The 12,151-nt window shown below is 46.9% G+C and overlaps 1 protein-coding gene across 2 annotated transcripts in view; it reads right to left on the bottom strand.

Moving 5' to 3' along the window:
• LOC136651074 (signal transducer and activator of transcription 5B) overlaps positions 1 to 7,928 on the bottom strand; it is a 66,186-nt gene extending 58,258 nt beyond the window's left edge. For both annotated transcript variants that reach the window (XM_066627181.1, XM_066627185.1), the window contains exon 1: positions 7,738 to 7,928. The gene's annotated coding sequence lies outside the window, so the exon portion shown is untranslated. The remainder of the gene's footprint in view (positions 1 to 7,737) is intronic.
• Positions 7,929 to 12,151: the final 4,223 nt, after the last annotated feature.

The following is a 12,151-nucleotide window of genomic DNA, read 5'->3' as shown; positions in this document are numbered from 1 at the left end:
CAGGCCCAGTCCACCCACGGGATCGCCCTTCCCCTGCCTCGAAACACCCCCATTCCACCATCCTGCCACACTCCCCAAACCTCCTCACTGGCCTCCCTAGATGGGCACAAACTTACCCTTTGCCAGCCTGGATCTGGCAAGGGGAGGCCGGCGCGCATCCTCATGCCAGCCTCCCTAGCTCACAAGGAGGCGCAAATGTGTCTTACAGCATATTTGCAACACTCCTGGGCCAGTGCAAGGGACTTGCGCCAGCCGAAGACCAGGCTTGGATTGTACCCTTAATGCACTCCCTCCCAACAGGTACCTTTAAGAAGAGACCCACTCAGGCACCTGGTCCAGCTCTGACCCACCTTCATCCATGCCCCCATGATACTTTTTTCCCCATAAGAAAAAGAAGCAACTACAGGTGCAACCTCTTTTTCCGCAGGGGTTCCATTCCCGGACGTCCCTACAGATACAGAAAACTGTGGATAATGAAATCCGCAGTTTTCGGAGCCCACTTTTGCACCAAACGTGACCTCTATAAACTGGAAGTCATCCACAAAATCACTCCAGGGGCCATTCTGAGCCTCAGAGAGGCCACGTGAGATGGTCACATCTGGGAGGTCATGTCTGGGAGGTCTGCAGGGGAGGGTCAATCCAGGGTTTCAGCATTTGCAGTGGGGCAAATCCACAGATGCTGAATCTGTGGATAAAGAGCCCCCACCTGTATAGGAGAAAGTAAAGTTAAATCCACTTCAGACCCCAGTGTTGTCAACAGGTTTTGTCTTTCCAACAGGGTAAATGACTGAAACTTTGTTTTATAAGAGAAAGTAGCCTTGCAATCAGGAACACAGTTACAGATATTGCCTTCCCCCTCCACACAATTTTACTTTGTATCATACACATTTAAAAAGGGAGCCAGCAAACACAAAGCTTATCCCCATCTGTACAACCTCATTCTGGCTTCTGCTTTTTGGTCACACAAGATATTACAAAGAGTAGCCAGTGCCTGATTATTTATACACACGCACACAACAGGCAACTTGTTATACAGGTTAGGCATCCCTTATCGAAAGTGCTTGGGACCAGAAGCATCTTGGATATCGAAATGGTCTGGTCTAGAGGGTAGGAGGTCTGGTCTAGAGGGTAGAGCCTCCGTCTGCCTGAAGATAAAATCCACAAGGTTGCCAGTTCGAGGCCACCGGCACCGTGCGACCTTGAAGCAGCTGACAAGCTGAAGCCGAGCAATTCCATCTGCTCTGAGCGTGGGAGGATGGAGGCCAGAATGTGAAGCCAGATCGGAACGAAACACCTTGAATGTAGTGGTTCTTGAAAGAAAGAACCTTCTTTCAAATTGTAAAAATCCCTATTTAATAAGGGATTTAAATAAAAGCCTGCCTATGTAAACCGCCTTGAATAAAGACCAAGAAAGGCGGTATATAAATACCTGTTGTTGTTGTTGTTGTTGTTGTTGTTGTTGTTGTTGTTGTTGTTGTTATTATTATTATTATTAAATGTTCTGCAGTTTGGAATATTTGCATATACTTAATGAGATAGCTTGGGGATGGGGCCTAAGTCTAAACATAAAATTCACTCATTTTCAAATACACGTAGCCTGAAGGTAATTTTATACAATATTTTTAATAAAGTTGTGCAACCTGTCACATGAGGTCAGGTGTGAGTTTTCTACTTGTGATGCCATGTGGGCACTCAAAAAAGTTGCAGTTTTCAGAATACTTAGGATTTTAGAATTCTGGATGAGGGATGCCCAACCTGCATTTAATTGTATAGGCTCTCCCAACGCCTTATAAGGCATTAAAAACATCACTTTCAGTTTCTCTATGAAACCGGAAGGCATGTTTTTTTGAGCTCTAAAGCTCAGTCTAAGCCCGACAGAGACTGTGGACAGGCATCCATGACCTCTGCTGAGCTCAGAGAACCCTCCAGAGATGAGGAGAGCAAAGCACCCCTCACCTCCGAAGGGGGCATGCATGGGTGATGTGCTGGGGGGGGCCTCTGCAGACCCTATCAGTGGATAACGGAATCTGCAGATACGGGATCAGCAGATACGGGCTTCTCCTGTACACCACCCTGAACTCCGGAGGAAGGGTGAGATAAAAATGTGAAAATATTAATTATGTACATTTATATGCATTCATCCTCAAGTGAGCTCAGAGTGGTGTACATGGCTCTTCCCTCCTTTTATCCTTCATAACTCAGCAGGGATTTTAACCCAGGTCTTCCTAGTTCAGGTTCAACACTCTGCTACAATGGCTGACAAACGTTTTAGCATCAGGAGCCACTAAAAAAAAACAACCAAAACTTTACCAACCACTCAAGCCTCAGTGGCTATAAAGGTTATTTGGCCATAGTGCTCTCTCCAAGTAGCAGATTGTTTAACCTCAGTGCACATAGTGTAATCTAATTGTCTAATCTAGTTGTAGTTCAGTCTAATTGTCAGTTTTGTGACCCACCAAAAATTGCGTTAGGACCTACTGGTGGGCCACGGAATCACAGTTTGGGAACCACGGCTTTACTACAATATGACACTGGCCCTCTAAATTTATTTAGATATTATATAACAATATGAATTTTAGTCACATTTGTATTCAGCACTTCCTTCAAGGAGTTCACAGAATCAAAAATTGTCTGGAAACTGCAATTGGTTCAGACCACAGCAGCAAAACTTCAGACTTGAATCAACAATCTTGTCATGAGGGCTACAATTCTATACATTCCATAGGGTGGTATACAAGCCATGGTTTTTCCCATGGCTTCCCTGGCTGGTTTCTGCAGCTACCCAAGGAGCCACAGCTCACAGTTTGGGACACTGCTTTATGGGACTTGGAAGCTGGGCACCTGAAGGACTTCCTATCCCCAAATGGCCCTGTCCAACTATTAAGATATCCATAGATGCCCTACTCAGAATACCCGCATCTTCAGAAGTGGCTCTCCTTCTCAATTGTTGCTTCTTGATTGTGGAACACTCTCATTCAGGCAATACCTTCCTTGATGGCTTTAGGTACAAATTAAATGCACCACTATTCATTCAAGCTTTCAGTGGTACCTGGAATACTATATATGTTATCTTACAATTGCGTCCAATGCATTTTAAGTTTTTGCTTGAAGCTGTCCCTTTTGATCCTCTTGTCCCCCCCCCCCCCGGTGTAGTATGTTGCTACTTTTACTGTTTTTATTGATTTTACCAGTTGTCACAGTTGATTAAGTTTTATCAGTTTTATTTTCTGAATAGATTTATAACTGTTGTCAAGGGCTGCTGGAGCTAGGGCTGAGAGGCAGAAAAAGGCTATTTTAAATAAAACCAAATAATAGATGTCCAGCGATGTCTAATTTTTTTCATCATAACAATCCTATGAGATACAGTACATTAGGTCATTGTTTCTAAAACTGTGGGTCAGGACCCACTAGGAGGGTCATGAGCTAATTTGCAGGTAGCTTCCCATTCATTTCAATGTGTATTTTATTTTTAATATACGTTAGACTTGATGCTACCATGCTGTGCAACTGCATTTGGGGAAATGTTACAGATCTGTACTTTTAACAGGTTACTATCTGTAAACAAATCTGCAACTGCTTGGGAGGGTTAGGAGGGTTGGTTCTTTATTTTTAAAAAAATTTTAAACTTAGGGCGCAATCCTAACCAACTTTCCAGCATTGACATAGCTGTGCCAATGCGGCATGCATTGCATCCTGCAGTGGGGAGGCAATCAAGGGGGCCTCCTCAAGGTAAGGGCCATATTTGTTACCTTAACTTGGGGATGCATTGTGGCTAAGTCAGTGCTGGAAAGTTGGTTAGGATTGCACCCTTATACTTATTGTAAACTTTTAATGCAACTAATTAACTGATTTGATTTTGTCATATGGGGGTGTTAAAAATTTTCCTGCCTGTCACTTCCGGCTTTGACATCGCTTCCAGGTTAATGACATTACAGGTTGAGCCTCATTATTCTCATGGGTTCCATTCCAAGCACTCACGTGGATGGCAAAAAACACACTATAGCAAATCAATTTAAAAACAAAGTTTCTTTGCTTTGGTGATTCAAAGACAGCCTTGCTAACCTTTGTGATGTAAGGTAAGAGTCATTAAGAAGACAATCCATCAATCAGTCCTCCTCCAAGCGCTTCACTCAGCCCCTCCCTTCACCAATGCAAAGTGATCACCTTTCTTGCACATGCTCAGGGAGAAGGGAGGGGTCGCCTGGAGAGAGAAGGATTGATGGATTGTCAGCCCGCTGCCCCCCCCCACTCATTAAGGAAGCTATTGTTAAAGGACTGTTCAGTTTTTTAAACTGATTTTAAAGGGGTGCATTTTTCCCTTCTCCAGGGATCAGCACATTCTTTCTCATTTGCAGTGGCCATTTGTGTCGAGTCAAATCCGTGTATAAGAAATCCATGTATGAATAGCCTGGATCTGTACTTCCAGTGGGTCCCAACAGATTGTCATTCTAAAAAGTGGGTCCTGGTGCTAAAAGTTTGAGAACCACTGCATTAAGGTGAAGATATTTTTGCTCCCATTCAGTACACACACATCAGTGTGTACACATTCAGTGCACACATCACTCCCCTGATATAATCAGTTACAAAATGAGTTGTTGGGGGTGATTAACTCCAAACCTTTGGTTCCTCCTTCCACACACTAATCAAGCTATCACCAATTTACTCCCTATGATTGCACATCCATAGGATGGATCTGGGTGGCCACTATCCATACAGCACCTGTTTGTCTGTATGGTTCTTCATTCACTTAGGGCTGATGCATGCATAAATGTTATACTATATACATTGGGTCTCTAGGCTTCACTCAGGGCAAATGAGTTCCATAATTAAGCATGTCAACCCTCTAGCCACTGCATTGCATTGTTGATCAGTATAGGAAGATGCCTTCCGTGAAGGTGAACTGCAGAAGCGGCTTACACAGCAAACAAGTCAAAATGACTCACACAAAGCAGCCAGACTACTTGCTCCTAGGACACTTGTGCAAACTAGCTGAGGAGAAAATGCATTTCCCTGACTGAAAATCATCAGTCAAAACCAGAGCATGAGCAAAACCAATCTACAGAGCATCAATTCTAAGTCGCTATCTCTCAGCCTAAAATGACTTTAAGGTGTTGTTGTGAAGCTAACCATGACTTGTTCATTGAAAAGAGTTACAAAAATGAATAACTGCTTTAAACTTAAGGATGTGCAGCAAAACTAGGCTGGGTAATTAAAATTACCACTCTGAGTTTATGTGAGAAGACTGGGGAACAAATCTCTACTAAATAACAAAATTCATTATATACGCCAAGAGTTGACAAGAACACAACTCCCTCAACAGTTCTATCGACATCAAATATCAGAGTATCAAATACTCTGATATTTGAAAGAGATCTTGAAACAAAATGGGAAAATTACATTTTCTCACAAAAAAAATAAAAATTCAGCCAGCTCTGCAAAACAACAGTTTCTGAGACATGTTGCGTAATCAGGACTGGCCCATCCATGAAGCCAACTGAGGTAGTCGCTTCAGGTAGCAATTTGGCCGGGAGCACCCATCACCATCCTCCCACTTTCCTCCATTGCTAGAGGTGTTTGTTTTGGTGATTAAGATAGGATTACAGCCCAAATCTTATTGAACTCAATGGGCTTACATTGGAGTAAAATAAATAACACCATTTTCAAACACCTCTATCCATTGCTCCTCCTCTCCTGATTCTCTGGATTGGAAAAGAAAAAGGGACAGAGAGAGAGACAGAGAGAGAGAGAGAGAGAGAGAGAGAGAGAACAGAAGGCAAAGTGTGGAGCAAAGGAGAGTGGTGGACTAGGGGCCCAATCCTATCCAAATTTCTAGCACCGGTGCAGCCCTGATGTAAGGGACCAAACGTTCCCATACCTCGAGGAGGCCTCAGTGACTGCCTCCCCACCAAAGGATGTAGCACATGCCGCATTGGCACCACTGCACCAGCCCTGGAAAACTGGATAGGATTGGGCCCTGAAGTCTCTGCCACTATGGCTCACCCCACACTTCCATGCCATCCCCCTGTTCCTTTTCCAATCCAGGGAGCAGAAAGTGACGCGTTACTAGGTGGGGGGGGGCAGTATCTGGCACACCACCTCAAGAACCAGAAGGTCTTGGACTGGTCCTGGGCAACACCAAGAAAATCCTGAGCAGTTCCAGCATAATGCATGTGCTTTGATGACACATCGATTCACTAGCAGAGCTGCCCGATTGTGATGGCAGAGAAATTTTGAACAATAATAAGAATAACAATATCTACTAACCGATCCAAGACAACCATTCCCCCTTTGCACAATGACAGCTGGGGGGGGGGGGCGGAATCCAAGCGGCTTGAAGGAGAACCTCATTTCCTAGCTGCCCCTCTTTCGTTTCTCCAGGAAGCAATACTATCACAAACAACAGGAAGAGCGACACACTAGGAGACTGAAGATAGCCCACACTCTCTAACTCTCGCACCAATGACATTGCTTTGAAAACTGTCCTCAGCAACGTTTGGGAAGAGAGGCAGGGAGGGGAAGCTGCACCACACCACAGCAGATTTATTGCTTCTACTGCTGCTGCTGTTGCAAGGTAAACACTCCCCCCCACCTCCAGCTCTGCTGTTTACAGCTCAGGAGGGAAAGCATGGGGAGTGGGGGAGAGCCAAACAGGTCACCCAAACTAACAGAGCCCTGCGTGGCCCTCCTTGGGTCATTTTGCCTGGTCATCCATGTTGACTATGTACTGGGTACGCATGGGCGAGCATGCAGGCCTTTCATACTGAATTGAGACGCCAACGCACCCAGGGTTTTATTGGGTGCGGGCAATTCCAATGTGTGCGTGCAAACTTATTTTCTGCACGCACACGTACACAAAGCAGCCCAGGCGTTTGTGACTAATAGTGCCACTTTGGAGCCTATGCAGAGTGCTTTCTTCTTCTTGCTAGGAGGCTAGGAAGGGCTTGCTGAGCACACAGCAGTACAACTGTGGTGGCAGGCTCAACCCCTCGCACCTCTGCTTTTAGAAACCCAGCAAAGGACCTACTGGACTCAGAGGAGCAAAAGGACACGTGTCACTTAGGTGTTGCTTTCACACACACACACACACACACACACACCGACTGCTTTGCCTTAGTTAGTCAGCCTGGTGGTGGTGATGGTGGGCTGGGCATGGATATGTCAGCCCTGAGATACAAGAACTGTGTGTGTTCCTGGGCTCCTTCTGACTCTTCCTCCTGACTGTTGGGACAAAACGCCCTGCAAGCCTTATCTCCTTCCTAACACGCGCCAGAGGGGTGAACAACAGCACGTGTCAAGCGGTGGCAAGCCTGTATTTATTTACCCCCTACGTATGTATGCATGTACACACACACACACGAGCAAGGGGCTGCAACAGGGAGCGGGGTTAGCCCACCTCCTCACAGTCCATGCACCTGATCGCGTATGCATGCACGGGCACGGCTCTTCCGCACGCGCGCCTGCACGGTTCCACACGAGCACACGTGACAAGTTTTTTTCGCATGTGTCTGTAAACAAACCCAAGCGTGGCTGGAGGGTGTCAAGAGCTCTGTCAGCTGCGGATCCCTGAAAACAGCCCCTGCCGCCCCCCACAGGCATGCACCTGACACGTGTCGCGGTTGCAGAAGAACGTAACGTGTGAATCGGGGTGACTGCGTGTGGATTTTGCGGGCTGAGCTTGCGGCGCTGCCCTTCCTGCCTGTCCCTCCGCGGCTGCCCCAAACACACCCACCCCCTTACCTGCGCCCGAGTTCCCGGGGCTCCTCCGCGCGCAGGGGCTCCTCTCCGCCTCCCTTCCCTCCGTCGACTCCGGGCCTCGCTCAGCCCCAGCGCCCTGCCCCCGTCACAGCCCTTCCTGCCTGCCTGCTGCCTGCCTTGGCGGCCCGCCTCCCTCTCTGTCCAGACCCGCCTCTCTCCCCGCCCGGAGCGGGGCTGGCTGGCTGGCTGGCTGGCTGGGCGAAACTCCCCTCGCCGCAGCCTGCGCTCCTGCGCTCCGCGGAGGCAGGGAGAGGAAGGCATCTCGCTCCCCCGCTGTGCAGCGAGAAGCGCCGCCAGGACGCGTGTCCCAGCCCCGTCCACACGAGCAGGGCTTCTCGCATTTGCTCGCTCAGAGGCGTGCCAAGGGTCCCCGCCTGCGCACACCCCAGCCTGGACATATAGGCGGCGCCGGAGGGGTCAGGCGCCCCCCCCCCAACCAAGCAGGCCACCTTTCTCCTCTGGCATCACCGGACCTCTGCGGTTCCTTGAAGGGATGGCCTCTTGCCTGCTTTCCCCGAAAATGTTCTTCTTCATTTTTCTCATGGGCATCCATCAACATGCTCAGGATCCTGTATCCTCCATGCATGGACTCGCTTCCATCCCACAGTGACAAAACTGGGGCGAGGGTTGGAACTTTTGACTACATCAAAATCCATAGGATGGACTTCAGAGAAAATAGGAATGACAAATATGCTGGGTGCTTTTTTCCTCCTTTAAGAAAACATCTGGAACAATGCTCACTCTCCCCCAGAAAACATCTGGGGCAATGCTCACTCTCCCCCAGAAAACATCTGGGGCAATGCTCACTCTCCCCAGAAAACATCTGGGGCAATGCTCACTCTCCCCCAGAAAACATCTGGGGCAATGCTCACTCTCCCCCAGAAAACATCTGTGACAATGCTCACTCTCCCCCAGAAAACATCTGGGGCAATGCTCACTCTCCCCCAGAAAACATCTGGGGCAATGCTCACTCTCCCCCAGAAAACATCTGGGGCAATGCTCACTCTCCCCCAGAAAACATCTGGGACAGTGTTCACCCTCTGAAAACATCTGGGACAATGCTTACTCCCCAAAAATATCTGGGACAATGCTCACCCCTCCCAAAAAACCATTTGGGAGAATGTTCACTCTCCCCCCAAAAATCTGGAACAATGCTCACCCCCCCCCCAAAACCATCTGGGACAATGCTCACTCTCCCCAAAAACATCTGGTACAATGCTCTCTCCCCCACCCTAAAACATCTGGAAAAATGCTCACCCCCCCAGAAAACATCTGGGACAATGCTCACTCTCCACGGAAAACTTCTGGGACAATGCTCACCCCCCCCAAAACCATCTGGGGCAATGCTCACTCTCCCCCAGAAAACATCTGGAACAATGCTCACTCTCCCCCAGAAAACATCTGGGACAATGCTCACTCTCCCCCAGAAAACATCTGGGGCAATGCTCACTCTCCCCCAGAAAACATCTGGGACAATGCTCACTCTCCCCCAGAAAACATCTGGGGCAATGCTCCCCCTCCCCAAAAACATCTGGGACAGTGTTCACCCTCTGAAAACATCTGGGACAATGCTTACTTCCCAAAAATATCTGGGACAATGCTCACCCCTCCCAAAAAACCATTTGGGAGAATGTTCACTCTCCCCCCAAAAATCTGGAACAATGCTCACCCCCCCCCAAAACCATCTGGGACAATGCTCACTCTCCCCAAAAACATCTGGTACAATGCTCTCTCCCCCACCCTAAAACATCTGGAAAAATGCTCACCCCCCAGAAAACATCTGGGACAATGCTCACTCTCCACGGAAAACTTCTGGGACAATGTTCACCCTCTGAAAACATCTGGGACAATGCTCACTCTCTCCAAAAACATCTGGTACAATGCTCACTCTCCCCCACCCTAAACATCTGGAACAATGCTCACTCCCCCTGAAAACATCTGGGACAGTGCTCACCCTCCCCAAAAACATCTGGGACAATGCTCACTCCCCCCCCTCCCCAGAAATTCAGCATTCCGCATTGGACCAGCATTTGTTTTCCCGGTGCTACCACAGCTTCGTCCCATTGTTTGAGAGACACTGGTGAACACAGTACAGAACATTAATGTACCATCTCTCCATATCTTCTTCCAAGGTCTCAAGTTGCAAACCACATCATTCCACCCTCACAGTGACATCCCTGAATTCTTTCTGTCCTGCTCTTCCCTAATGCCTCCTAAAACACCTTAGTACAGGAGAGTGAAAATGGTTTTATTTTTCCACTGATTTTGATGTTTTCCAAAGTTAGAAGTGCATAAAGCAGTGTTATGTGTTTTTATTCTGAAGGCGCTTTTTTATAAATTATAACTATGCAGTATTTGCTTTAAAGATATACTAGGTAGGTGATATAGGGCCCAATCCTCTCCAATTTTCCAGTGCCAGTGCAGCCATGCCAATGGAGAGTGTGCTGCATCCTGTGATTGGGAGTCACTCACAGAGACCTCCTCAGGGTAAGGGAAACATATGTTCCCTTACCTCAGGGTTGCATTGCGGCTGCACCAGTGCTGGAAAGTTGGATAGGATTGGGCCCATAGGTGGTAAAGTGTCAGTCACATGCATGCAGAGGTGAGAAAGGTTTTTTGTGTGGTTTTTTTTACAGTTTTTGGGGTGTTTTTTGTGTGTGTGTTTTTTTTTACAAAAGTGAGATGTACAGAAAGTGATGTTATGTGTTCCTATTTCGTTATCACCAAAAAGCCCACCTCTGCACCTAAGCAATGCCACTTTTCTCTCTCCTTCAAAGCCCTCATCAAAACACTGTGAAGACTTGGACACAATCACAATCTTTCCCTTTTGAAACATGTAACTGCAGTAAACGCATTTTCTTCCCTTTGCCTTTTGTGGTAAATTTCAGATTATAAGTTCCTTGTGCCAGGTGCCTGCCTTTTTTTGTAGTTACTGAGTAAAAATGCCACACACTATAATGGTGCATAGAATAACTATGCACACACGTATCCCTCAGATTCCCCCCTCCAAAAAAATCCCATACAGCTTTCCCTCCCCATCTTCTTGTTTTTATTTTAGTATTAGTTTCCAGTATTAATTTCCAGTGTTGATTTCAGTATTAATTTCCAAAGCAATGTACGATATAAATAACAGTATGTAAAAAATTGCTTCTGGAATTCAGAATCCATCTCCCCAAGTCTCGGTATTCTTGGGTTTTCCTCAGGAACTGGGGAAGGTTAAAAGACAAAGAACAGAAACTCTTAGTTTTAGCCTTCTCTTGCTTCTTGCCTGTTTTCTTACAGCGTCACTGTAGGCTACTTCAGTTCAGGACAGGAGGCTGGGAGAAACTTCTCAGACCAGTGGTGTAGGGATTTCCCACTCTCACTTGAGGTAGCAGTGATCTCAACTGAGGCATATCTGCTGTTCCTCATGCCTAACTTGTTCCACCCTCTCGAAACCTCTGGCACTTCAGACTCTCCTCTGAAGAGGAACATGAGATCTGGGAGCTGGAGGCAGGGCTGGCTTTAGACTAATTGGACCAGTTGCTCCCAATTGAGTCCTGCACCTAAGGGCCCCCTACACTAGGGTAAAAATTAAAAAGAAATATTCTTACTACATTACTTCACAGTCACTAAGACAGATGGTTTTGTAACGATTCACTTTTCAAAGGTAATCTACACATTTCGTTTGTGTACTTGTAGGTCTTAGGTGTAAGCAATTTTCTATTGAAAGATGCTTACATCCATTTGGTCCATTAACTCACATGCACTTTTTAAGTGCACGTTTTGATTGCTTTCCATTCTGCCACAGAGATATAAATGTAATAAATTTGATTTATATCACTAAGATTCTACAGACCTTGGCTGTGAACCTGGGGCCGTGCAAAAAAATGTTTCCAGTCAGGTCCTCCAGTTCCTGCCAGCCCTGCCTGGAGACCTCCTCTGGTTCCTGTCACCCCATATATATTCTCTCCAACTCCTCATGTATTCCTCTCCTCATGCACCAGCTCTCCTAATTAACCTGTCAGCTTAGCCCTCCTTTGCAAAAGGAGCTTCTTCCCTGCTTTGTTCACCTCACGCCGTCTCTACCTCCACCCCATATGCAGCATTCATAAGATTTCCTTACCCACTCTTACTCAAATCCACCTAACATTCACCATCATATACAGATTACTCAGGTCCAATCGATGTGTTTCAAATCACCCTCATATCACAAATGCCCTCACAATGATTGTGATACACTGGTTTTGATAGAGGGATGCTTTGGGGTTGGTGTGAGTGAGGTTACAGTTCTTATCTCTCACCCCACAAAGGGGCCTGCTGGCCAGTCCATCTTGCCACAGTCATCACTCCTCCTGCTGCATCATTCTTTAAGCAGTTGGTAACCAATTTGGGCAGACAAAACCCCTTAGGACAG

Source organism: Tiliqua scincoides, chromosome 5, assembly GCF_035046505.1.
Source record: "Tiliqua scincoides isolate rTilSci1 chromosome 5, rTilSci1.hap2, whole genome shotgun sequence".
Taxonomy (NCBI): domain Eukaryota; kingdom Metazoa; phylum Chordata; class Lepidosauria; order Squamata; family Scincidae; genus Tiliqua; species Tiliqua scincoides.
The sequence above is the reverse complement of the archived record's forward strand: the minus strand, read 5'-3'. Positions and strand labels throughout refer to the sequence as shown.